This window comes from Mizuhopecten yessoensis, unplaced genomic scaffold, assembly GCF_002113885.1.
Source record: "Mizuhopecten yessoensis strain PY_sf001 unplaced genomic scaffold, ASM211388v2 scaffold11137, whole genome shotgun sequence".
NCBI classification, from domain to species: domain Eukaryota; kingdom Metazoa; phylum Mollusca; class Bivalvia; order Pectinida; family Pectinidae; genus Mizuhopecten; species Mizuhopecten yessoensis.
This window is the reverse complement of record NW_018408898.1, coordinates 87,312-106,305: the sequence shown is the minus strand read 5'-3', so window position 1 is coordinate 106,305 and position 18,994 is coordinate 87,312. Positions and strand designations below refer to the sequence as shown.

The 18,994-nt window shown below is 39.1% G+C and overlaps 1 protein-coding gene across 2 annotated transcripts in view; it reads right to left on the bottom strand.

Moving 5' to 3' along the window:
* The window catches only part of LOC110466577 (heparan sulfate glucosamine 3-O-sulfotransferase 1-like), a 28,041-nt gene extending 19,615 nt beyond the window's left edge, over positions 1–8,426 (bottom strand). For both annotated transcript variants that reach the window (XR_002464752.1, XM_021523160.1), the window contains exon 1: positions 8,309–8,426. The gene's annotated coding sequence lies outside the window, so the exon portion shown is untranslated. The remainder of the gene's footprint in view (positions 1–8,308) is intronic.
* Positions 8,427–18,994: the final 10,568 nt, after the last annotated feature.

Sequence of the window (18,994 nt, the reverse complement as noted above, 5' to 3'; positions counted from 1 at the left end):
GTCATTTGTGTTCGTGGGAACATGAAAGAGACCAAAACAACTTTTCTTGCACACGTTGCAATGTTTCTATATTTTTCTTTACTTTCTAATTTAATTTTGTTTCCTAGCTCCTGATATGACATTACTTCGGCCACTTTTGATATTAAAACCGAGCGTTCAACCAAATGAGGAAGGTGAAGGGTTCCCACCCAACCAAGGCAAACTAAAATCTTTGAAGTCGGTACTTACTGCCTTCTGTTAATTATCAAGCATTAAAACAGGTGTCGATATGGACAGGTAAGCGCGTTGCTAGTGTACAGCTATATGACCATGTGATGTATCATGTTGCCGTGTCCTGGTTATGACATTTCGGCTAGATAACACTTTAGTGTAGCCCATCAGCTACCCCATAACCAGTGGACACCGTCTTCAAGCAACGTTTCAGTGAGATGACACTAAACAAAGGCTCATGAATTACCCATAACCCGTGGAAACCGTCTTCATGTAACGTTTCAGTGAGATGACACTAAACAAAGGCTCATGAATTACCCATAACCCGTGGAAACCGTCTTCATGTAACGTTTCAGTGAGATGACACTAAACAGGGGCTCATGAATTACCCATAACCCGTGGACACCGTCGCTGTTGCGAGGACATCAAATCCAAAACAACCGACATTCACGCTAGAGAGGGATCTGTGAGACGCGTTTAACACAGATTTTACAGCTACAGGTATCGTACACGATGCTGTCGATATAGTTTTGTATTTGGTCGGAGTTTAGCGTTCTTACAACAGCCATGGTCGCATGAAGAAGTAATCTTTTGATATTGTTTCAACCTTATCTAGAATTGGTTGATTGATGACTTAGCGGACTTTGTATATGAGTCATACTCTAGTGTACATATCTTTGCGGTAACCATAAATTATCGTAACATATTCGCACTTATTCGAAAGCGCTAAATTATATATTTAAAACTCAAATATAAAACCATTATGTACCAAGACTACCAGCATATTAAAATTAAAAAATACTGTTGCCGATGCGTGGAAATATTAGTGCGCTGATATCTACAGCTTTACAGTATATTGATTTTTTGACAGATTTATTGTTAAACACATCAAGGGAAATGTAACGCTGATATAATGGTATATCGGTGTGGTATCTCATGAAGCAGCAATGGCAATTTGCTTTGATTTACCGACACCACAGATGCTTTTATGAGCGCCATTACTTCCAATACTGTCAGTGCTAAGGCCTATGTTTTAACCCTTACGGAGAAACTCACACCTTCTTACATTATGGCGGAGCTGTCGTCGCTGTTTGTAAAATAAACCGTTCCAGTGTCAGCACACCTCACGCTTGTTATAAACTGCCTCTGTTGACTCTGTGTAATGCGGGTAATTTTTGTCAGAGTGGCAGCTGCAATAAAATAAATTCAATTGCTTCATACGCCGATGTTCAGAATAGCAGTCGCGTTAGCAGGCGTCTTTTCCCGCCTTTTACATTTTCTTCAATTTTCCGCCTTTAACTAAACTTTTACGTCTTTTATTTTCACACGCTTTGAAAGCTAGGCTGTAAAACTTACATCACTACCAACCGTATCGTGTAAACTTTAAAAAAAAAAAGTGTTTTGTTTGGATAAAAATACATATAAGGACAAAATATATACTGAACCCTGCATGCGGTACCTGTATTTTATCCTCGTATTTCGACTCTGATTGTGATCTTGACCTTGGCATATGTGTAATTTCTGTTATACATATATGTGACATGTTGTCATACCAGTTCAGATACTTAGTATACGATTACGTGTTACATATACATGTATGTATTTATAGCTTTACGAATATAAACGGTGATATCACATACTCAAGATGGTGACATTTGACCCATGTTGCACCTTTTCAAATTGTAGCTTTCACGAATTCGAATGAGTACTAGATTATGTTTCATGCATTTCAAATTTAAAATATGACATCATTTGACAGCATTTGAATTGATGGCGTCCGATATTTTAGAATCAGTTCGCTGTAATGAATACTATGATGACTTATGTAAGGATTGAACGACATATTTTATTAATGTTCATACTGGTATGAACGTAAATCGGTAACATACACATCCCATGATGCCCTCTTCATGTTAAATGTGTATGTAACCGGTTTCCGTTCATACCAGTATGAACATTGATAAAATGCCATTAATTTTGATATTGACATTCTAAATGTGTAGGTATTATTGACATGAACAAAGATTTTCGATATATTTTCGATATTGAAATGTCTGTGTCGTCATTGCAGATTTCTGGAACAGCCTAACGTCACCAAAATGTTTGCTTCTAACGGTTGTCTTATGTTAATAGAGGCGGAAGAAAAAAAGTCGAAATGACGCTGATCCAATTGCGTTAATAGTCCTATGAACGCGATTTCTTATGGTAAAGCCTATAGAGGAACTTGCATTGGACATGTACATATATAACAGTGATAAACATACTCCGATGTTCAAATATACATGGTCGCGTCAGCAGGCGTCTTTTCCCCACTTTTACAGTTTCCTTTCATTAAATCAACATTTACGCCTTTTTATTTACAAACATCACAGTTAGGTTATAAAACTTGCATCAACACCGCATCTTGTAATATTTAGAAAACTCGTTTTGTTTGGATAAAACAAATTTCCAATCAGATTGTACTCGAGTGATAACCAAACATCGTATACCAGTAGCAACTGCGATCATAACGTTATAGATCCGCTTGTGATAACGCCATACACTAATTGATTATTTACGAGACAGACGACATACATGTACCGTCTAGCAGTATACTAGGTGTCATCAAAATATCTACAGCCGATCAGGTTTTATATTCAGGACACGGACTGGACAGACAGACGGACAGCTGGACAGATGGACAGACATCTAGCGATTCTCAAATCCCTCTGTTTCATTGGTAGAAACTAATAATAAATCTGGAAAACTCGTGACACATATTTGTTTGGAATTGAACTACTAGTAATAAGAACGAGGTTTATACCATGAGACGTTATCAGTGAAATACATATTACATTGTATTGAAGCATCTATATTTGAAAGTCTTCCTTGCCCTTTTACTGTCGACACACCGTATTTATCTCCGCTACCCCACCCCCTAAATATTTGCCTTCGTGCTTTTTAAAATCGAATTTGCAATACTACTGTACAACTTTATATATCAAATGGCTTTTACACTCCTGCTGACGATGGTGACCACAAGACGATTGGTTGACTGGTTAATAGTACATGTATTGAACGACCCAGCTTAGGTCATTTAAGGACGTGCCTCCATGTGTGTTGTGTGATCGTACATGTGTGTTGTGTGATCGTACATGTGTGTTGTGTGATCGTACATGTGTGTTGTGTGATCGTACATGTGTGTTGTGTGATCGTACATGTGTGTTGTGTGATCGTACATGTGTGTTGTGTGATCGTACATGTGTGTTGTGTGATCGTACATGTGTGTTGTGTGATCGTACATGTGTGTTGTGTGATCGTACATGTGTGTTGTGTGATCGTACATGTGTGTTGTGTGATCGTACATGTGTGCCCCAATACGGTATTTGCAATTTCCTGTTACTAGCTGAACATAGTATTTTGTATTTAACTATATAACTCTACTAATTAATTACCTATTTCAGTATATTGATGATTCAGTGCGCATGCGTAGTGTAACAAGAAAAGTTGTTATTGTGCGATTCGACAATTTTTATTCGTTCCATGAAAACAATTAATATGACATGTGAACGATGTATAGAACTGTAAACCATCAATGTGTTCACCGTTCCGTATTCTCTTATCGAGTGTAGAAACCACATTCTGTTGGCATACAAGTGTCGAATTTCAAAAACATGTTCTTCATCATATTTTCCCAATTTAAACACAAATACACCCGTCTCCTCCTGGGACAGATACATGTTTTGTACAAGTTAGTAGAATGACAATCACATTCGGAACCTTCGGAATGATTGCCTGGGGACCCATCATTATTTTATTCAGATTGGAAAACAGATGTATTGTAATGTATCATCATCCATTCTACTGTTTTCAGGGCTATATCTGTTTCAGAAGTAACTGCATCCATTATTTTGATAAGAAGATGTGTTTTCGCACGAAACTTGTGATATCGGAGTATCGGAGCATTCCTCGCTCTACCTAGGGTACAATCAAACATCTCTGTGTAGAACCAGGGAGCGATTCACGTATACCCTTGCATGTCTTCGGTGGAGAAGTAGTGAGAATTTATATTCTCTCAGAGGTGATGTTAATATTACACGAATCTGTTTTATTTCTGATAGTTATTGTGTTATTTTTTATATTTATCAAAAAGTTCTCACATCTGACTTATTTTGAAATTTCAATATACAAAATCACAAAACATGCCGTTTGATTCGATTTCAAAGAACATACTGACGTTTCAAAGCGGCATATTCATTTAACTCAGTTTTCCAATTACTCTCAAAAGTGTAAATCTGTATCAGATTCTGTTAGACTGATAGATATAAAATAAAAATAAAAGATACGTACATATATATAGACTATACCTATTTTTTAGTTGTGTATATAATCTTCAAAATGTTCTGAAATTGACAATTAACAAGCAATGTGAACGCATGATCAGGAACATCGGCTGTATTCGGCAGTTTATAACTGCAGATGCATGCAAGATGTTGGTGCATTCACTTGTTACCTCTCGGTTGAACTATGGTAACGCCCTGTTCTGTGGTATATCTGACCAACTAACTAGTCGTCTGCAGAGGGTCCAGAACACTGCAGCACGGCTAGTTACTCGTACTCGAAAGAGAGAGCACATCACACCTGTGCTTTATTCGTTGCACTGGTTACCTGTACGATACAGGTTTCAGTACAAAATTCTGGTGTACACATACAAGGCACTGAATGGAACAGCTCCGCAGTACCTACAGGAGATTGTTACCCTGTATCAGCCGTCACGATCACTGCGGTCGGAGTCAGAATCTTTGTTGTGTGTCCCAAAATCTCGTACTGTGACCTACGGAAACAGATGCTTGGGGAGGGTTTCGACTACATTGTGGAATAGCTTACCATCTTCTATTAGAAAGTGCAATACCCTGGCCAAGTTCAAGAGGGACATCAAAACTCACCTCTTCACGTCTGCATTTTAGAATCCTTGCAAAGACGTCATGTAAATACCACTCTTTTATTTGTTCAATTATATGTGCGCATTGCTTGCTTAAATGTATAAAAGTGATTATAAGCCTTTGTTTTTTGTTTTCACAATTATAACCATTACTATTATCCATATGTTGTAAAGCGCTTTAGAGTAATTTTACAAATTATATAGGCCGCTATATAAATGTTGTATATTATTATTATTATGAAACGAAGAAAAAAGTGCCGTTGCTTCTCCACCTAGCCTCCCGTTCCGCATTTTTATATGCATGTGTATCCTGTGTATCCCCCCCCNNNCCCCCCCTTTGGATAAAGTCAAAAACTTTGCAATGGAAACTGTCTTTTCCCGACATTACTATTGCTTTGAAAATCAGTTCTGAAAAGAAAACCAAACATTGGTGGACTGGAAAAAAAATGAAGATGAAATGAAAACAATCAACAACAGTCTGCTGTGTGTAAAGTTCAGGGAAAATATACCAGGATACAAACCCAGGAGTTTAGATTCCTGTACCAATCACTCTAACCGACTTCGCTGCCTGTTCAGTGGAAGTGTTCTTGCGCAATTTACCACAGATATATCTAAAACAAATCGAAGTTAAGGGGATGTAACTCTATATGCGAAAAACAAAGACCAGTGGAACGGGGATCCTTAAGAAGTGATCGTATTCCCGGAGTTTAGTATCTTGTTTCAATTTGTGTTCATGTATAAATGTTTAAAACCTATGTACGTACACTTATTCCTTTGAGAACATGTGACATTTAGAGCTACCAGGGTATGTGTTACACATATTATGGTATACTGCTGTCATGTACAATTCACATTGGACGAGTTTTTAGCGTCATAAAGTCTATTCAGATCTGCTGCCGAAATAATACAGACATTACATAACACGGATTGGACTATCAACTTCTACATTTCTCTAATCGTTATGTCACGAGGAAATCCACTCTATACTATACATAATGACATACGTATACTTCATACAGCACACGTACAGTGCCAAACTTGATCCTTCCTGATCGTTATCTTTGGTGCCATATTACTACCATTGTTGTACGAGTTACTTATGTCGACATAATGTTAAGAGATGTTGATATAATCTGAGTAGATGTCGATAAATTCTCAGATTATGCCGACACATAATGATTCGATGATACTTGAGCGCGGGGGTCCTATGATGCTTTGCGGAAACCAGAATACATTTTAAAAATAATTTTAACACAGTTGAAATATTGTCAGGACTATTTATCTGGGGTAACACTTGAATAGCCCTTCTACCAAGCATTTCAGTATTCTAAATGCACGATGTTTTCTAATTGGCGCGAAAAATATTAATATATTATTACTGATGAAATAATTAACTATACTTAGTAAGGTTAAGTTACAGTATTCGTGATTGGCTGATTATTACAACAGGAAGGTAGTCGTTCCATCAATGGAAGGAACATATTCTTCTAAATCTAAATTGGGCAATGAGGAACGAATTTATCCTGTAACTATCCCTATATATGTATAGCAATAATATGTGCGCCAAGACAAGGTTTTGGTGCAAAGAGTTGAACATCAATATGGTGACCTTGACATTTCGAAGGTCATATAAGAAGCGGTACAATAATGTACACATACGTTTGCTTTTCACCAAAGTAGCGTATCCAGTTACTTAGATGTTATGTTCCGGACTCGAACAGACGCTTATATAGACGAACCTGTAAGTTCTATTGCTTGAAGACCAATCTAGATAGTCTCTGTTATTATATAGACGAACTTGTAAGTTCTATTGCTTGAAGACCAATCAAGATAGTCTCTGTTATTATAAAGACGAACCTGTAAGTTCTATTGCTTGAAGACCAATCTAGATAGTCACTGTTATTATATAGACGAACATGTAAGTTCCATTGCTTGAAGACCAATCTAGATCGTCTCTGTTATTATATAGACGAACCTGTAAGTTCCATTGCCTGAAGACCAATCTAGATCGTCTCTGTTATTATCTAGATGAACCTGTAAGTTCTATTGCTTGAAGAGCAATCTAGATCGTCTCTGTTATTATATAGACGAACCTGTAAGTTCTATTGCTTGAAGACCAATCTAGATGGTCTGTTATTATATAGACGAACCTGTAAGTTCTATTGCTTGAAGATCAATCTAGATAGTCTCTGTTATTATATAGACGAACCTGTAAGTTCCATTGCTTGAAGACCAATCTAGATGGTCTCTGTTATTATATAGACGAACCTGTAGGTTCTATTGCTTGAAGACCAATCTAGATAGTCTCTGTTATTATATAGACGAACCTGTAAGTTCCATTGCTTGAAGACCAATCTAGATCGTTTCTGTTATTATATAGACGAACCTGTAAGTTCCATTGCTTAGAGACCAATCTAGATAGTCGCTGTTATTATATAGACGAACATGTAAGTTCCATTGCTCGAAGACCGATCTAGATCGTCTCTGTTATTTTATAGACGAACCTGTAAGTTCTATTGCTTGAAGACCATTCTAGATGGTCTCTGTTATTATATAGACGAACCTGTAAGTTCTATTGCTTGAAGACCAATCTAGATCGTCTCTGTTATTTTATAGACGAACCTGTAAGTTCTATTGCTTGAAGGCCAAGCTAGATAGTCACTGTTATTATATAGACGAACATGTAAGTTCCATTACTCGAAGACCGATCTAGATCGTCTCTGTTATTTTATATACGAACCTGTAAGTTCTATTGCTTGAAGACCATTCTAGATGGTCTCTGTTATTATATAGACCAACCTGTAAGTTCCGTTGCTTGAAGACCAATCTAGATAGTCTCTGTTATTACATAGACGAACCTGTAAGTTCTATTGCTTGAAGACCAATCTAGATAGTCACTGTTATTATATAGACGAACATGTAAGTTCCATTGCTTGAAGACCAATCTAGATCGTCTCTGTTATTATATAGACGAACCTGTAAGTTCTATTGCTTGAAGACCCAATCTAGATAGTCACTGTTATTATATAGACGAACCTGTAAGTTCTATTGCTTGAAGACCAATCTAGATAGTCTCTGTTATTATATAGACGAACCTGTAAGTTCCATTGCTTGAAGACCAATCTAGATCGTCTCTGTTATTACCAACGATGGACAGACATACAAAGCTGAACCTACCTTTTAACGGGCAATTCTTTGCATGTGTAGAATCCGCCTTCAAACCGAAATGTTGTAATTGTGAGTCAGCATCAGTATCCCAACCTGGACTACAATAACTTGATCACTGCTCGCTCTCTCTACATACAGCTCTGGTGTCACCACTGTATGACGAGGGGCTACAACATGCGCTATTTCACTCTAAGCCTGTCTACGAGACGTAACGATTCATTCCGCGTATACGTACAATAACATTCTGACATAACTTTGTAAGCTTTATCCTTGGACAATTCAATTTATGGCGTTTGAATTAAGACATTTTACATTTCATTCAAAAACATTAGTTGCATTCAAAAACATACTAAAACTACTTAGAAATAAATAACATGTAAGCTTAAATGCGCCACATCATTGTACCACATGCCACCATTTCGTATTGTATATTGAGCATACATTACTCCCGAAAAGTCCTTAAAACGGTAGTTGTTATTCCCTGCCTTACGTTTAACATTTAGCGGGTTGGTCGAGTGGTTAACACTCCGGCCTTCCACGCAGGCGGCCGGGGTTCGATCCCTGAAGTCGTCGTAAGCATGGATTTTCAGAGAAAATGTTTTTCTCCTGCCAACATAACTCCAACCAAGGTGGAGTATAAATCGGTCTGGGATGGATGTTGTAGTATCTGTGCTGTAGCATTCAGGTTAGGTGGCACTATAAATGATGCCGTTGGAAGCACGATCCCACTACAAACAGAACACATTACATCTCCAGCACTCGCGCAGTCATACGCACAAAGTGAGATATTAGCCAGGTGGCATATGACTAATAGTTAGCGCCTGATAAAGCAGCTCCTGCGAATTTCTCAAAATTGTATTGATTAATGTATATGCTAATTGTGTTAAGTGTATATCTATATACTTTAGAGTGGCTTGTTACATTATAGCTATATAGGGCGCTATATCAAATGTTGTATATTGTGATTATTATTTAGGGGAATTGCAACAACTGATTCACCCGTTGTCAGTATAGTATGACCGAGTGGAATACTGTGCTGGTTGCCTTAGGCATGGCATTTTAGTGAGATAGCACTATAAAGTCGGCATCAGTTTCGCGCTATCAAAAGAAGGCAAGCATACAAACATACCCTGTCTCCTGCATACACACACGTAAGCACGCATACATTACACACATGGAGACACGTCATTAAATTACCTTAGCTGTTGATAGGATGTTTAACAAAATCAAATCAAACCAAACCAAACCAAGCTACTGAGATACCTACACTTTTTAATTGCAAGATACATTATAAGTCCTTCCCATTGCAATAACGTGTCTTTTTTGGTGATCTTAACACAAATCCAATGCGAGAAAACGTGTTTCCATTTCATACCATCTTCTTGAATCAAACGGTTGCCCTTTCTAATGTGACTCCACCCTTCATTATGTTGAGGCCATATGTTTACATAAACATGTTGCCCTTTCCGGTGCGATCCACCCATTTCCATGTTGAAACCTTCTTTTCACATCTGATGCATGCGATACCACCATTATCCTGTGAAAGCCAGCTTAATTTCGTTACGAGACATCCGTTGCGATTGCGAGACGATCTCTTTCCACAGATAGCCATTTTCCAGAAAATACGATATCATTTTGTGGCTTTACAAAGTAGTCTTGATGAGGGCTCGACAGAGTACTAGAGGAGTTAATATTTCCAGATATTTCTCCAAGCCGTCACAGTACAATTCTACATCTTTTTCCGTATGAAACATATTTATTTTATTTTCATATATAGCTCCCAATATCTGATATCTAAGAGAATTATACAGTTGTATCCCTTCTGTTTCATGGCTGCTGTTTCAAACACGGTTTAGTACCATTTACATGTACTATTGAGGGAGTTCTACTAACTGACATCGGATTCTAAATAACAAAACCAATTAAGTAGTTAATTTCAGTAATGCACCATTTATACAACAAAAACATTTCTTTGTTGTCGAAAACATTAAATCATATTAGGTCTCCTCCGTTCCAGAAAGATATTTCGAACAGTAATAGTTTATTTAAATATGTATGCTCATTAAAAGTTACGAACTGGCGGGGTATCCTGGTGCGCATTGTTTGCCTAACAACGCTGTATATCGTTTTGCACGTTGGTGTTTAATTTAAATTCATGTGAAGCGAATGTAGATTTCTAGTGCTCGTACGTTTCATTACTTATACATACAAGTGGTGGGGTTAATACACATGTCTACTCTACTGCATACCGACATCTATTTTACATTGTGAGGCGCTCAGTTCTTTCCTAATGTGAGGTGATCTGTCTCCCTTTCAAATTGTTGTGTTTATAAAAACAATCCGCAATATATCTTAATTAACCATACTCACTTCATAGGTTATTTTCTTTAAAACAGATAAGTTACTGTATAAAGTCCCAGGGGAATAACATCAAATCCCAACGGAGCATCGTCAAGGTACTGCGCAATGACATCAAATTCCGCAAAATAACGTCAAGTCTTGGCGAAAAAACGTTAGTTCACGCAAAATAACGTCAAAATCCGACACAATAACGTTTAGCCACGGCGTAATAACATCACGTTCTCGCCGAAATATCTGTAGGTAACAGCGAAATATCGTCAAGTTAAGGCGAAATAACGTCAAGTAACGCCGAAATAACGTCAAGACCAAGCGAAATGACATCGAGTCTCGTTGAACAACATCAAGTCTCTGCGGAGTTACATCAAGTACCCGGCGATATAACGTCAAGTTACAGCGAAAAAGCATCAAGTTACGGCGAAAGAACGTCAAGTCCCAGCGAAATGACATCATGTCCCGTTGAACAAAATCAAGTCCCGGCGGTAACATCAAATTAAGTCTCAGCGGAATAACATGTAAGCAAGCGAATGGAACAGAAGTATTACATTCCTGTATGACCATTAGTATCCATACAATTGAGAGTTGTTGATCCGAGGAAGCATTTTTTTCTTTCTCTGTTCACTGTCTTAAAGTGCCTTTGAGAAGAAACAGAGATAGATCTAGTTATGTATTTGAGATCAATATCGGCACTTTTCTATTCTCTATTGCCTAATCCCATCGCTAATTTCATTTTTTGATAACTTTATTCTCCCCTCTTTCTCATCCATGGTATCCCCCTTCTCTTTACCATATTGACTCTCTCCCATCACATGGTGACTATAACTTCTCTGCTGTATTGCCCTTCATTACTGCCATAGTTCTTGTCATTTCTCAATTGCCGCTACTGCCCTCCCTCACATCGTGTTTGTTCGTGTCGGTCTGGACACTCATTGTCATGAGTACGGTCTCTGCATTTCCAGGAAGTAGATTTTTTAACAAACAGGAGCGCAGTCTACCTTGATTCCGATTCGGAAGGGGAGGTTGGCATCTCGGTGAACATACGTCTATATGTTAAACAAAAAATACAGAATTCTACCAGGCATGTTACATGTAAGAACCATCTTTAAGCTTTCCAAAAAACATGTTTCAAGCACCGAGGAGCTTGTTCACTTTTCTCGAGAGTCGGCTGCTTTATTTCGTGTGTTACGCGTACACGATCATTGTTTATGTCTGTTTGCTTTGAAATAGCATTAACTCCTTCCTTACTAGTCGTCCTTGCCAAGGAAATTCACATATCTTACTTCAGAACATACCTGAATGAGTTTTTTATTTTATTTTTCTAAAATGTTAAAGGTAATTTTTTTTAATTACTTGAATGTTTACATATGTTTTCTAATTGTTCAGAGATGAATTTGTCAATGCCATTGCTTACAACAGACAATCAGTTACACATTACCTTTTCCGTGTACAAAGTATACATTTACATGTATCTCTACATACTTAACTATGATAAGGAAAACGTTAACAATTTATCAGATAAATCGCTACAAGTAAATAAATGTAACACTTATTGATGTGAAATCGTGTCTGTTACAATGTCGCGTTGTTCACTGTCAACTTCAATGGAAGAGATCCACTGTTGATATTTTGAGACGAAAGCGTCATAGTTTTGCACCACGTAGCTGTGTAATTGCGCAATATTCTTAATTCAGGTTGTTATTCCACTAACACAGTTGTAGAAAAGTGCACCAACTTAATGTGAAAGTAACCTCACGAGAGACGGCCATCCTTCAATGAGGATGCCATCAGCTTGAAATGTATATCATGAATTACCAGAACATTACAAGTTTATTTCTCAAAGAGCAATACTGTGGCAATAACACGGTTATCTTACAAAAATGATGGTCGTTGCACGTTGCCATTTCTCACGAAACAAAACAAGGACGGATTCGTCGCCAATCATCACGACTGCCTTGTACGAGTACTTCCTTTACAGAACAACGACTACCTTGTACGATTATTTCCTTTACTCTTGTACGAGCACTTCCTTAACTGAACAACGACTGCCTTGCATGAGTACTTCCTTTACTAAACAACGACTGCCTTGTACGAGTACTTCATTTACTGAACAACGACTGCCTTGTATGAGTACTTCCTTTACTAAACAACGACTACCTTGTACGAGTACTTCCTTTACTAAACAACGACTACCTTGTACGAGTACTTCATTTACAGAACAACGACTGCCTTGTACGAGTACTTCCTTTACTGAACAACCACTGCCTTGTACGAGTAGTTTCTTTACTGAACAACGACTGCCTTGTGCGAGTACTCCCTTTACTGAACAACGACCGCCTTTACGAGTAGTATTTCCTTTACTGAACAACGATTGCCTTGTACGAGTACTTCCTTTACAGAACAACGACTGCCTTGTACGAGTACTTCCTTTACTGAACAACGACTGCCTTGTACGAGTACTTCCTTTACTGAACAACGACTGCCTTGTACGAGTACTTCCTTTACTGAACAACGACTGCCTTGTACGAGTACTTCCTTTACTGAACAACGACTGCCTTGTACGAGTACTTCCTTTACTGAACAACGACTGCCTTGTACGAGTACTTCCTTTACTGAACAACGACTGCCTTGTACGAGTATTTCCTTTACTGAACAACGACTGCCTTTACGAGTACTTCCTTTACTGAACAACGACTGCCTTACACGAGTACTTCCTTTACTGAACAACGACTGCCTTGTTCGGGTACTTCCTTTACTGAACAACGACTGCCTTTACGAGTAGTACTTCCTTTACTGAACAACGACTGCCTTGTACGAGTACTTCCTTTACTGACCAACGACTACCTTGTACGAGTACTCCCTTTACAGAACGCCGACTACCTTGTACGAGTACTTCCTTTACTGAACAACGATTGCCTTGTACGAGTACTTCATTTACAGAACAACGACTGCCTTGTACGAGTACTTCCTTTACTGACCAACGACTACCTTGTACGAGTACTCCCTTTACACTGCCCTGTACGAGTACTTCCTTTACTGAACAACCACTGCCTTGTACGAGTAGTTCCTTTACAGAACAACGACTGCCTTGTACGAGGACTTCCTTTACTGAACAACGACTACCTTGTATGAGTACTTCCTTCACTGAACAACGACTGCCTTGTACGAGTACTTCCTTTAATGAACAACGACTACCTTGTACGAGTACTTCCTTAACTTAACAACGACTACCTTGTACGAGTACTTCCTTAACTTAACAACGACTACCTTGTACGAGTACTTCCTTAACTGAATAACGACTGCCTTGTACGAGTACTTCCTTTACAAAACAACGATTGCCTTGTACGAGTACTTCCTTTACTAAACAACGACTGCCTTGTACGAGTACTTCCTTTAGTGAACAACGACTACCTTGTACGAGTACTTCCTTAACTTAACAACGACTACCTTGTACGAGTACTTCCTTAACTTAACAACGACTACCTTGTACGAGTACTTCCTTAACTTAACAACGACTACCTTGTACGAGTACTTCCTTAACTGAATAACGACTGCCTTGTACGAGTACTTCCTTTACAAAACAACGATTGCCTTGTACGAGTACTTCCTTTACTAAACAACGACTGCCTTGTACGAGTACTTCCTTACTGAACAACGACTGCCTTGTACGAGTACTTCCTTTAGTGAACAACGACTACCTTGTACGAGTACTTCCTTAACTTAACAACGACTACCTTGTACGAGTACTTCCTTAACTGAATAACGACTGCCTTGTACGAGTACTTCCTTTACTGACCAACGACTACCTTGTACGAGTACTCCCTTTACACTGCCCTGTACGAGTACTTCCTTTACTGAACAACGACTACTTTGTACGAGTACTTCCTTTACTGAACAACGATTGCCTTGTACGAGTACTTCCTTTACTAAACAACGACTGCCTTGTACGAGTACTTCCTTACTGAACAACGTTCCTTTACTGAACAACGACTACCTTGTACGAGTACTTCCTTAACTGAATAACGACTGCCTTGTACGAGTACTTCCTTTACTGACCAACGACTACCTTGTACGAGTACTCCCTTTACAGAACGCCGACTACCTTGTACGAGTACTTCCTTTACTGAACAACGATTGCCTTGTACGAGTACTTCCTTTACTGAACAGCGACTACCTTGTACGAGTACTTCCTTTACTGAACAACCTTCCTTTACTGAACAACGACTACCTTGTACGAGTACTCCCTTTACAGAACAACGACTGCCTTGTACGAGTACTTTCTTTGCTGAACAACGACTGCCTTGTACGAGTACTTCATTCACTGAACAACGATTGCCTTGTACGAGTAGTTCCTTTCCTGAACAACGACTGCCTTGTACGAGTAGTTTCTTTACTGAACAACGACTGCCTTGTACTAGTACTTCCTTTACTGAACAACGACTGCCTTGTTCGGGTACTTCCTTTACTGAACAACGACTGCCTTTACGAGGACTTCCTTTACTGAACAACGACTGCCTTGTAGGAGTACTTCCTTTACTGAACAACGACTGCCTCGAGTACTTCCTTTACTGAACAACGATTGCCTTGTACGAGTACTTCCTTTACTGAACATCGACTACCTTGTACGAGTACTTCCTTTACTAAACAACGACTGCCTTGTACGAGTACTTCCTTTACTGACCAACGACTACCTTGTACGAGTACTCCCTTTACACTGCCTTGTACGAGTACTTCCTTTACTGAACAACCACTGCCTTGTACGAGTAGTTCCTTTACAGAACAACGACTGCCTTGTACGAGTACTTCCTTTACAAAACAACGATTGCCTTGTACGAGTACTTCCTTTACTGAACAACCACTGCCTTGTACGAGTACTTTCTTTACTGAACAACGACTGCCTTGTACGAGTTCTTCCGTTACTGAACAACGACTGCCTTGTACGAGTTCTTCCGTTACTGAACAACGACTGCCTTGTACGAGTACTTTCTTTGCTGAACAACGACTGCCTTGTACGAGTACTTCCTCTACTGAACAACGACTACCTTGTACGAGTACTTCCTTAACTGAATAACGACTGCCTTGTACGAGTACTTCCTTTACAGAACAACGACTGTCTTGTGCGAGTACTTCCTTTACTGAACAACTACTGCCTTGTACGAGTACTTCCTTTACTGAACATCGACTGCCTTGTACGAGTACTTCCTTTACTGACCAACGACTACCTTGTACGAGTACTCCCTTTACAGAACGACGAATACCTTGTACGAGTACTTCCTTTACTGAACAACGACTACCTTGTACGAGTACTCCCTTTACAGAACGACGACTACCTTGTACGAGTACTTCCTTTACTGAACAACGACTGCCTTTACGAGTAGTACTTCCTTTACTGAACACCGACTGCCTTGCACGAGTACTTCTTTTACTGAACAACGACTGCCTTGTACGAGTACTTCCTTTACTGAACAACGACTGCCTTGTACGAGTACTTACTTTACTGAACAACGACTGCCTTGTACGAGTAGTACTTCCTTTACTGAACAACGACTGCCTTGTACGAGTACTTCCTTTACTGAACAACGATAGCCTTGTACGAGTACTTCCTTTACTGAACAACGACTGCATTGCATGAGTACTTCCTTTACTGAATAACGACTGCCTTGAACAAGAACTTCCTTTACAGAACTACGACTACCTTCTACGAGTACTTCCTTTACTGAACAACGACTGCCTTGTACGAGTACTTCCTTTACTGAACAACGATAGCCTTGTCCGAGTACTCCTTTACTGAACAACGACTACCTTGTACGAGGTACTTCCTTTACTGAACATCGACTGCCTTGAACGAGTACTTCCTTTACTGAAAAACGACTGCCTTGTACGAGTTCTTCCTTTACTGAACAACGATAGCCTTGTCCGAGTACTCCTTTACTGAACAACGATAGCCTTGTACGAGTACTTCCTTTACTAAACAACGACTACCTTGTACGAGTACTTCATTTACAGAACAACGACTGCCTGGTACGAGTACTTCCTTTACAGAACAACGACTACCTTGTACGAGTACTTCCTTTACAGAACTACGACTGCCTTCTACGAGTACTTCCTTTACTAAACAACGACTACCTTGTACGAGGTACTTCATTTACTGAACAACGATTGCCTTGTACGAATAGTACTTCCTATACCGAACAACTACTGCCTTGTACGAGTACTTACTTTACTGAACAACGACTGCCTTGTACGAGTTCTTCCTTTACTGAATAACGACTGCCTTGAACAAGAACTTCCTTTACAGAACTACGACTACCTTCTACGAGTACTTCCTTTACTCGACTGCCTTGTACGAGTACTTCTTTTACTGAACAACGACTGCATTGCATGAGTTCTTCCTTTACTGAACAACGATAGCCTTGTCCGAGTACTCCTTTACTGAACAACGATTGCCTTGTACGAATAGTACTTCCTATACCGAACAACGACTGCCTTGTACGAGAGTACTTCCTTTACTGAACAACGACTACCTTGTACGAGTACTTCCTTAACTGAACAACGACTGCCTTGTACGAGTACTTCCTTTACTGAACAACGACTGCCTTGTACGAGTACTTCCTTTACTGAACAACTACTGCCTTGTACGTGTAGTTCCTTTACAGAACAACGACTACCTTGTACGAGTATTTCCTTAACTGAACAACGACTGCCTTGTACGAGTATTTCCTTAACTGAACAACGACTGCCTTGTACGAGTACTTCCTTTACTGAACAACGACTGCCTTGTACGAGTACTTCCTTTACAGAACAACGACTGCCTTGTACGAGTACTTCCTTACTGAACAACGACTGCCTTGTACGAGTACTTCCTTTACAGAACAACGACTGCCTTGTACGAGTACTTCCTTAACAGAACAACGACTGCTTGTACGAGTACTTCCTTTACTGAACAACGACTGCCTTGTACGAGTACTTCATTTATAGAACAACGACTATCTTGTACGAGTACTTCATTTACTGAACAACGACTGCCTTTACGAGTACTTCATTTACTGAACAACGACTGCCTTTACGAGTACTTCCTTTCCTTATTTTACAGATCATCGATGTTCCCGAGCAATTCAATCAGATCCTAAGTTACCATATACAACTTTTATTTGTTTTACAATTATGAAACAAGTTATTTCAACACTCTTGTTGGCCCGGACATCAGCGCACGAGGGATCTTAATTTCGGAGGAACCGGAGTATCCGGAGAAAACCCACTTGGTCGGGCAGGTGACCTCATACCTTTACAAACTGATTGGGGAATCGAACCCCGGCCGCCTTTGTGAAAGCCGCTTGCAGTATCCACTGCGCCACCCGACCAACCATAGATACTAAGCTACACATGTACTTCAAAACGTAGCTGAACATCTGGTGTTCCGTTATACATATGCATTTGGATAAAGATTTTGATAAGACAGTGACCTTGTACTTTTTTTTATTTATAATCTTTTTCCTTCCTTTTCTATGTTCTTTTTGAACCTTAATCATAAGTAGACTAAAAGTAATCTACGAGTCGAGGATTAAATAAAGAGTGCGTCATGTTTATCAGCTTTGCCTATATGCGCTCTGTATGCTAGACTAACACATTTTGGATTCCAACAGGGTCCAAAACGTATAATTATGTACCGTCCATATTATCAAAAGGAAACAATATCTCTGACGCCGTCAAAATGAGATAAAATATACTGATAATGACCGATTAACTAGGCTGATTATATTCCTGAAAACAAATTATTTAAATTTTGCTAATAATTGTGTTTTTGAACAAGTTGCTTGATATTTCGACGTGTATGCAATACAAAAACATAATCCAGATTGTATAAGCTTTGTGTAGTATACATAATTGGTCCCCGGGCTAAAACAGCTATGGTTTCTAAAGATAAAATTAGTTTTAATAATAATGTGCCAGACATTTCAAGGTTACACTCCATTAACTCCAAACGGAAATTTTCTTGTATCGAATTATATATATGAAAGTAAAACTTCACAGCCGATTGTTCGTTCTCTGTTAATGTAACGGATATCCCCCTCCCGATCTCCCTGTATCCAATTTCCCACACTTGAGCCCCTCCGCTACCCTCTAATTTTCCTCCTCTGGTTCACCTTCCTAACCCGTTCGTAATTACCACATGGCCTAACCTAAGGAGGGGGTTAAAAACAGAAGCTAGTCGTTTCAAAAGGCCCCAACGAATCAATCAGAACGTGAAATAAAGTGTTGAAGCATACACGTGTAGTTTGCCAATTAAATTAACACTAGTTAGAACAAGATGGCTCTACGTCTGACGGTCTGGCGTTTACG